The 10,428-nt window shown below is 39.7% G+C and overlaps 1 protein-coding gene across 1 annotated transcript in view; it reads left to right on the top strand.

Annotated features, from left to right (window-relative positions):
* The window catches only part of LOC134853297 (adenylate kinase 9-like), a 570,635-nt gene that overhangs the window by 492,328 nt on the left and 67,879 nt on the right, over positions 1-10,428 (top strand). The window lies entirely within an intron of this gene.

Below are 10,428 nucleotides of genomic sequence, written 5' to 3'. Positions count from 1 at the left end.
GCCAAAAACTTTTCTGAAACTTACCATCTGAAACCTCGTATCTTAAGACATTGGGAAACCTATTCCCTATCCTAATACATTGGAAAATCTATAACCTATCTTAATACATAGCCTGCGGACCGGATACTCTATAGCCTATGTTAATACATGGGGGTCAGCAGGCACCCTCCTTGAACTGATCCAACATATACTACTCATGTGCGATAGCAATCACAGCAGACATGAGTTTTAGGACAGAGTTAGCGGCAGATTTTAAGAGAGAATACAAAAACGTGGAATTCCTTTGGAAGCAAAGACCAGGGATAGGGGGCGTAGCGGCCTTACCTCCGGCGGCGTCGCAGATACCGGGAAAATACCTATGCTTCTTGGTAACGAGGGCGACGGAGAAGCAGCACGTGGACCCAGAGGACCTAGTCTTGTCCTTGACGAGGCTGAGGGACTTCCTCGTGGAGATGGACGTGAAGGAGTTCTCGCTTCCAGTGTACGATCCAAACAGAGGACGACTGCATCCTCGGGAATTGTACGCGCTTGTACACGTGATATTCTCTGATACTAAGATACAAGTATATTTACATAAGAAATATTGCTTAAGTATAGGCTGAGTGACGTGCGAGAGGGTGTTAGGCTAAAGACTAAGTTGTATGTAATGTGCGATATGTGTGTTATATTAGGTTATGTGTTAGGTTATTAAGATTGTGGGCAAGAAGGGGTTAGTGACCATGAACAACTGAAAGATGATCTTAGGAATAGATCCAAAGTTTGGACTGTCCAATCTTAGGTCGAATTCCAAAATTTTAGAGACCGATTGATTTTAATAAATTTTAGGATAAATATCTTTTTATCTGAACTGTTTTTAAGCAAATTTTAACAATATATGTTAAGGTGAAACTGAAAAGTGTGATATTTGTGACTTCTTTTCTAGATCCTGATTGATCATTTAATTACTCACTTGAGTCAGAACCTTGGAATCGAATCGAATCAAATCAAATCTGAAGAACAGTATGGAGAATTTCAACTTGGATGAATTGATGGACCTGGCAGAGGCATATGAAGGACCGATGATAGATGCGATCTATCGTCGGCTGATCGATCGAGACTTCGCTCTGGAGGACCCAGAGGTAGTCATGTTGCTGACCGCCCTGATCAACATCTTGGGCCATGACAACCGTGGGGACCGCCCCACGGAAGTCCTGTTGATGGCAGCATATGAAGAATGGGAAGTACATCACCGAGACCACGAAGGTACGACGGGATGCAAATTGGACAGAGTGGCGTTCATGGAAGAAGTCTGGACAGTGGTTCAGAGCTATGGGACCCAGTCCATTCTGAAAACGGGTCTCAACTAACCCTTGATGAGGGAAGTCCTTGACAAGCTTGATCAGTGTGAAGGGAGACTGAGTGAGTTGTTGATCGACTCGGCCACTGATGAAAGTGAAGCGAATTCTCCCATCAAGATGACACCGCAGGACGATAAAGGAGAGGTGGTGTATCTGTCAAGAACCAGGAGAGGGACGATGCGATCAAAATTGGTGATTGATAAGATCAATGCGATGAAAATGAAGTTAGGCAGCAGAGTGATACCGAGGAGAGTCGGAAAGACGAAGGTGGATTCGGAGATATCGATGAAAGCTGTTAACTCAGCAAAAAGGAAACGAGTTGAGGAGGTCATGGATTTGGGACAAAGTGATTATCAATTGCCTGGCACAGATAAAATGTTGACTGATATAGCGATGGTGCCACCCATTCTCATGGCGGGAATAAAGTCAACAGGTTATAAATCCAAAAGGAGTGACCGCACTCTGACTGGAGCAATCTTAGAAATGGAAATACTCAGCCAATGTGGGGAGAGCACAATGAAAGACTTTAAGCCATCTCCCATGAATCACGGAAAGGGAAATGTCGCAGGGCAACTAGTACCAGTAGAATACAACCGACTGACAGTATCGGAGCCTATGTCGATAGATGAACCTGCAGGTGGATACATGGAAATGTTGGAATACCGAAACTCGGCTAGAGGGTACGTGATGGCTCTGGAAGACAAAAGTGCCATGGAGGGTTATCTAGAGACAATGTTGCAAGGCACCACCCTCAAGCAGAAGGCGTACGGGACTTTAGCGTCGTCTGAGATACAGGCAGAAACGATGGAGCAGTTGGTGAGCCTTCCATGGAAAGCAGTGGTATTAAGGTACTTCGAAGAAGAGATGAGGACTACACCAAGCATACACGCTCTCGTGGCAGTACCTTACGTAAGAACAGAGTTACAACTGAGGTTTGCCTGGTGCATGATGGGACTAACTCGCGAAGAGTATGATTCAGAAGAAAGGAAGAGGTCAAAAGAAGAGAAGGTTTCCCTTATGACGAACCTGAGGGATCTGATAGTCCAAGAGGGAGCAGCAGTAGCGTGTGCGAAGCGGAGAGACGCTCTCTGTTTCATTCGATTCATGATAGAGCAGATTTCAGTACCTGCATTGAACACTTGTGTTAAGATGCTGAGGGAAGGCGATGAGCGAGCGAAAGCCTTACTCTTATTAGCACTGCTAGATATGCAGCAAAGCAAACCGATGAGGGTGAATATGAAAGAACCCGAGGAGTTAGAGCCCATGAGAAAGATAGATGAAATCAGGAGATTTTCAAACAAGGAGCTGAGACTCACTAAAAATCTATGGGGGCACTGCCAAAATCCAGTGAATACTGTGGACCGATCAAGAAGAAGTCGTACAGCTACGTATCCGGAATCATAGGGATAGCGTACAACCCTTTCCTGAGTGAAGACATATGCGATTGCTTCTTCGATTACGAACAGGCAGTGTTACTAAGATTTTGGACGTCGAGAATTGTAACGATTAAGAGCGTTAATAATCCGCAGGCTAAATTGGGACTGGTCTTGGAAGAAGAGGTGACTGCACCTTCCGTACCAAAATCCGACAAAAGAGTGGAGTTTGGGTTGGGATTCTTAGATGAATTACTGAGAACGAGCTTGATGGCAGTGTGGGAATTGATGAGGCCATCATGGTGTCCTAGTCCCCACGCTGACTCGATATTACGGGCGACACAAGACGTGCAGAGGGAACTGAATGCAGAGTGTAACCTGCGTGACCTTAACATAATATATAATGTGATGATAACGGCCTCCAGGAGCAACGGAGAAGATAAAGTGGAGTTGCCTGGCTGGCGACCAGAAGACTGGGTCAAACCTGGTAGCTGTCTGGCGGAAATCTGTGGACTGGAGGGTTACGTTTGTGGAGGTCTGGACTGTGTGAAGACCCTAGAGAAACAACACAAGCATTTGACGGTATTGTTTGGAAACGTCGTGATGAAAGCAACAACGGAAACGGAACTGATAGCGGATTGCCATGGAGGAACCGAGGTGAATCTAGTGACTGCACTAGGATTCTACAGCATGTTTGGTTCTTTAGAGTCACTATTGAATCTAGAACAGAAACATGAGATGGTCACAGTCATCAGTGTAGAAGTATTCCCAGGAGTTCTGCAGACTGAGCGGAAGTACATAGGAAAATGGAGGGAAGCGATCGAGACGGAAATGAACATCAGATACAGTGAGATTTATTGTAGACCATCGGGAGCACGATATTTGGTGGGTTCGACATTGGCTCCAATGTGCAAGAGCAGATACCCGGTACATTTCGTAGCCGTGGATGTAAAGAGTACGAGAACGATCGTGGATCAAGCCTTCTCAGTGCCGAAGTGTGTGAGACTGGCAAGAATGTCCGAGAAATCTTACGATTTGCTATGTAAGATGTTCTCAGCAGTTCCAGAGAGAACCAAGGAAGAGTTGGAATCAATACTAGGAAAGAAGTTAATGGGATACGTGAGCGGGAACTTCAGTGACTTTGAGAGACAGAAACAGAGAGGATCAACTGTCACAGATTACAATACAGTAGACGAGAATGATGAAGTCCACCGAGTGCTGATGGAAGTGGAACCATTACTGGAAGCTTCGGGAAAACGTAATTGGAGGAGCATCATGTTGACACATGACGAGTTTCCTTGCCACTGCTTGCTGCAGACCTGGTGGTATCCCAAGCGTAGTAATCTGATGTTGATCTGGGACTCTGGATAGCTGCTCTCCATGGGTTTACCAGACTCGTCACAGCCCATAACAATAGTGATAGTGGGAGTTATGATGGCGATACGATGGCTGGAAGCTCATGTGAGAGAAAATAATAGACAGGAAGCGCCAACGAGAGAACAGTTGCGGAAATTGGATTGTCTAAAAGATTTAGATCATTTTGAGACAATGTGCAAAATTCTAAACATTCCGATGGAAGTGAAGAAGATATGAGCAAGAGAACGATTGATGCCATGGTTCAGAGCTAACAAGACTGCATGGTTGTACGAATATGCTAAAAAGCATATGTCGAAGCACGGCAGAGTGTACAGTGAATATCAGCTGGACATTGGAGCAGGAGCTTTTAAGCGAGCTCTCGTGACTCATCGGAATGCAGTGACCACCGCTGTGAAAAGAATATCCAGGACAAGTGAACGTAGTGGAAAGGAGAAGACAGAGATGTTGAAGGAAGATTTGGAGAGAAATGTGACGTTGTGTCTCCACAACAGCTTCTGCAGGAACAGAGAATCTAACGTGGATCCCCTACCTTGTTGCAAACAGAGGGTAGAAGAGCAGAAGTGTTGTAGGACGGCTTCCAACAGTGTCAGGATAGCTAACGACGTGTTGCAGGATACAGAAACTGAGAGTGCAGAGTCAGTATCACAGGAGGAAGAGATGAAACATTGACGAATGGCCGAAAAACGAGATGAAAAAAGAGACAAAATTAGAAGAATTTAGAAGTTTTAGAACTTCTAAACGACGAACAAAGAAGAAAACAAAGGAGTGATGAAGAGAAAGTTAAAACTCAGAATTGTTTTATGTGTGTAAAAAAACTCAAGTGAGAACCCAAGCAACCAAGTTGTAATTCAAAACTGAAACATTAGTTGAGTTTTGAAGTTGTTACGTTTATAAATTTGCAATTTTATTTTAGTTAAATGGCTTCAGACACACTTACTTACTATTTATTTAGAAAGGCTTGAGTGAAGGAGTATATTTAAATATTCCAGCCTGCATGACTGTTTTTAATCAGCTAGGAGAACTGATCGCTTAGTGGTGACATGAAAGGCTTGGTTAATCTCTCGAAGAGGGAGATTGTTTCATTGTTCTTTCTAACCACAGAGTTTTTTAGTTTTAATATTCAGGACAATAACAAGCGAGATTTCCGAAGGGAAGAAGCATAGTAGGATAATTTTAGCTTGTTGGTTGGCAGGACTGTCCTGCAAACCAACACCTTTTAAATCTAGGAGAAAAAGTTTTTAATCAGGACATTGACATTGGAAGTCGGAAAATTTGTTTTTATCCTAGGTCATATCCTCAATGTGCAGATTAATGAAAGAATTTGAAGGCTATAGTGATGTAGTATGATGCCATTTATATTCTGCAGTGAGTCGATATGACGTGGATAAAAGTAATTTCGTGCATTTTGTAAATTCTGTTCGATGACACTGTACCTATTTTACGAACATTGCGAGATTCAATGAGGACATTGACCGGACTGTCCGGGGAGTATGTGACATTCGACCAGAATGGATCAAAATGCAGATTCAGCATATTCGAAATTTTAGCAGTGAACCTTCCGAATTGGCGATTTTGAAGGAATAAGAGCGTTATTGGAACGATTGGCAAAACGGTGAAGACTAGAATATTCTGGTATTTTGAAATTTTAAAAACTCGAATTATGACGTCATATTTCTGAGAAACGTCAGAAACGGCCATTTTGGCAGAAAGTCGAAGAAAAACACAACACAGATAGTTGCGACGACGACAACAACGAGAAAAATGAGAATCAGAATCAGAGAATAGCAGAAATAGCAGAGACCGCTCCAAATTGCAACTATTGTGTCGCTACAATAGTTGCAAAGCAGTTGCTAACAACAGTGAGGGGTGGAAACCAGCCTTCCGGGCTACAGAGAAATCAAGCTTAACGTGCTTGATTCAGTGGATTCGAGAATCCGGAGGGGTTTCGGGACTGAAACTTTTATCGACTTATATGAACTTTTAGCTTCCCTGTCATGTCCTGATTTGAATTTAATTAACATCTGAATTCATTTTACTAAGATGAGAAGCTAGGAGTTGGGGGAAAGGGTTGATCCATCTTCGATGGAGATGATGATTTTTATCTACTGAACAAAAACAATAACAATTCAATAAGTAGTAGTAGCCCTGTTTTTAGGAGTGACCTCGTGGTCTGGGGATACTGAGACCCAGCCATGAGCTCACTATTTCTGCATGTAATTAAGTTAATTTGAGTGTTTTGACCGAAGCCGAAAGCAGTAACGTTTTTTGTCGACCCGATGTTAGAAAGACCACCGAAAGTACTGGCTTGGTAGAGACGGTGAAATGCATGTAAAGCTCTGTTTAGACGTTAGCCAGTCGTCTTAGGACTTAGTTTTATTTTCCGTCGATATGTATCTTCCGGGCGAATGTTACATGTGCCAATCCAGGTGATGGCGCGTGCTCCGCGGACAATCCCCTCAATAACACCATTGAAATCATAACTCCGGGTTATCTTCAAGTGGTGATCCATTGTTCTATAATCAACTCGCAATTCGCATCAGAAATTAAATTTTATCCACGTCACCTCATCTCACTGCATGTCATAAATGGCATCGTACTACACTCCACTGACTTCAACGTTTTCACAAAATATGCGCCATGAGGAGTGTCATAGATAAACATTTCTTTTCGCTTTGCTGGTTTAAAAAGGTTTATATCGAATTGGCTTTTTTCTATATCTGAGAAATATTCCGGTTAAAACCGAAAAATAAAAAATTCAAAATTCTAGAATATTCCGACCCTACTTTTCATAACGAATTTGATGCCAACATCCTTAACGACCATTTTTGTTTGTGTCGGCGGGTCCAATAATCCGGGGGAATTGCACATTGTCTGCTTATTGACGAGATTGAACACTCGGTTGTTAAGATACAGACCGCACTCCCAGTCAGGGAATGCAAAAACTATCGATATTTTTATTCGATCCATCGATTTTTGACACAAATAAAGATATTTTCAAATGCAATTTTCGATATAAATATCGATATTCATTTTTTGACACGGTAATAATGAGTTTTCCATAAAAATGTGAAAGATTTCGATATTTTCTATTAATTTGATACTTTTTTGTGTGAAATTTCGACTTTGGCAAAAGAAAAGTTTGCAAAAATTCACGACATTTCAATTTAATTTTTTGGAATGAAAGCATTTTTTCTGTTGGTACAGATTTATGTTAATAGAAATTATCGCATCTTACTAGGTTGTCAGGTTTTTCTGTATTGGTGGCAACAAAAACTAGTTCATTTCATTTTTGAGAAAAAATCGTTATTCGATATTTCAAGTAAAATATCGAAGAATATCGATAAATCGATACGGTCATGATTTCGAAATTCGATATTGACCTACTATAACAACCAAGCAGACGAAACAGCAGCAAATTTTTTAGTCACTGTTTTTTCTCTTAAGATTATTCGTTTTAGAATGTCATTCAAAAAAAGCTCGACATGTTATAAAAAATTTCTCATTCTTATTGATTCGTTAGCCTAGAAACAAGTTAACTAATTTAACAAATTTCGCTGTCTCAAAGTGGAATTACCTATAATTTCATACCTTGAATAAACAAATCATCACTTCTGAGCTCTTTTGTTTAAAAAAAACTCTACAGTTGCTTCAATTTCTGGTAATAGTAATTACTACAAAAGGAGGGAGGCTTGAGCGCTAGCTGTGCGAACTTGATTTGCCTTTTTTATTATTTTATTCATTTTCAAATTGTGAATGTGTATTCCACGAGTGTTCTTGTGTAAGGTATAAGTTCTGTACATTGACTTACGAGTTAACAAGTGCCATTATCCGAGAACTCCAAAACTTTAATCTTGTTGATGGCAGAGCCGAAGCTGAGCAAGAACTCTGAAAATCTGGCGGGCTCAGAATGACATTTCTTTTTTGAGTGGTCCGGCAAAAACGTCTTTAAGTGAAATTAATAGACAGAAACGGGACGGCTCTCTGCGGCGGATTCGAGTTTTGAGTTTGAACTTCGAAGCTATCGTTGAAGCTAGCAAGACATAAAACATTCATTTGAATGTTCAAAAAATTTATATAAATTTAATGGCAAAAGGTACTCAACAAGAAGCCTTAGATCGTCGATGCTGTGCCCTCAGTTGAGGCGGAGAGAGAAGTATAAAACAAATCTTAGGATCTTGCTGATCATATTGAGGCAGGGAAAAAATATAAAATATATTTTAGGATCTTGCTGATCATATTGAGGCAGGGAAAAAAAAAATAAAATATATTTAAGGATCTTGCTGATCATATAAAATTACATATTTCACGACATAACGTTTATTTGGTTTTCTCTGTGTGTCGAGGAAACCGGTCTGGTTTGTACAGAATTTCAAGAAAAACCCTTTGCTGGCATTTACTGACTTTTGCTGCCAGACTTATTTTTTTCTGATTGACTTGATTCCCAGCTTCTTTTTTGTAATCCATCAATCGACTGTCTCACGTGTCCCATTCAACTGTTGTGTTCTTGTCCTCAAAATTTTCCAATCATGGCGGTTTTCATCATTTCTCTGAAATTCTAGCTCGTAAATTGAGATTTGAAAAATTTGATCTCTAGATTTATCCGAACCTCCGTTTGTTCATAACTTTGCCACTAATGGTCTTAACTTAATAGCTGGTTTTCAATCGTTACAGGGAAAACCAATGTTTTGCAGGTTATTTTGTCAATATTTCTGAAGCGCTGCTAGAATTTCCAATGATTCACAATTTTGTCTCGAGATTGAAGGAATACTTTTAAGGATTGGAATTTGCTTTGTTGATTCTTATGTAGATTCAGTTGCAATTAAAGCAAGTTTGTCTCCGTTTCTTTCAGAACCTCATAGTTTTAACGAAAGTGTGGCTCTAGCAATTATTTTTCCGACTTTCGAAGAAAACGGAATATTCATGCTCGGTGTGGTTTTTTTATTCAGTCAATTTTCGCCTATCGAAATAATAATTTTCAACAAACATTTTTATTTTATACCCCATTGAAGATATCAACTTCCTGAGTTCAAATACAAAAAGTTCTTCTACCACCGATCATTTATTGTAAAAATTTGGGTTTTTAAAAATTGCCATGTTTTGGACTAAATTATGCGCGCTTTGAAGACTTTATTCATAATGCTGAGAGCGTAATTCGAATTAATTATGCGTGGGAATTATCGCACACAACAAAATCCGTTCCAATTTGAATTGCGGCTAGCTATTTGGTCGTATTAATTTCGTACGACTCAAAATTTTAAACATTGGTATTGTCCAAAATGTATAGGTTTTCAATATTTTAATTTCCCAAAAACTATTCGATATAAATTAAGGGACTGTCGGAATATTCAGGGCTTTCCCCTGATATACAAGCAGTCATGTTGTTGATTCATGCTTAATTTGACTCGTGCGTTCAAAAAACTGTTTATAAAATTTGATTAAAACAAAAAACAGATGTTTTTTTTTCAAACTACAGTCAGAAGTCACGATGTCAACTTTTAATTTTTTTAAAGGGCTTAAGTTTTTTTAATTACGAGACTTGAGATAAATCATCTCTTGTTTCTAAAGTCAATAATTAATTTCCGATGCCTATGTACATTAATTATACAAAGGAGCTCATAATAATTTCCAAAGCACTGACAAATGCACTGAAGCTATCGTTATAGCTAGCAAGACAATAAACATGCATTTGAATGTACAAAATACATATAAAATTAAAGGCAGAAGGAACTCAACAAGGAATGTTAGCTCGTCGATGCTCTGCACTCAGTTTTAAAAAAATTATAAAAAAAACTAAAAGAAGTCTTAGGATCTTGTTGAACATATCTAGGGTAAAAAAATTCATTTTACATGACAGCGTTTTTTTTTTGGTTTTTTCTATGTCGAGTAAACCGGTCTGGTATCTACAGATTTTTAAGGAAAACCCTTTGCTGGCAGGTCCTCATCTTTGCTGGCAGGTTATATTTTTTTTATCTGGTTGGATTAGCTCCCAAACATCTGAATCTCTTCAATCTTAACTTTTTACTTTCCTTCAAATTAAAATTTACTTTTCCTGTATCTATAAAATTCCAATGCTTTTTTGACTGGGTGAAATGATGAAGGAATTGTGTTGTAAATTCAGTTACCATGGTAGTTTCTGGCATTCTGATTTACTTAGAAAAGGCATGTCTCAATGTCGATAGAACGCATTTGAAAGTGTTCTTTTGGAGAGTTCATTCGACCTTACTATCTTCCGATACACTTCTCCTTGATCCAAATCAGAGGATTAAAAAACCAAAAATTTAAAGCCAGTTTTCTCGACACTACAATTACTTTTTTGAAATTTTTCAATTGCAGCCCGAACA

This window comes from Symsagittifera roscoffensis, chromosome 8 (assembly GCF_963678635.1).
Source record: "Symsagittifera roscoffensis chromosome 8, txSymRosc1.1, whole genome shotgun sequence".
In the NCBI taxonomy this organism is placed as follows: domain Eukaryota; kingdom Metazoa; phylum Xenacoelomorpha; order Acoela; family Convolutidae; genus Symsagittifera; species Symsagittifera roscoffensis.
Note: the sequence above shows the minus strand (reverse complement) of the source record. Positions and strands in the feature narration are given on the sequence as shown.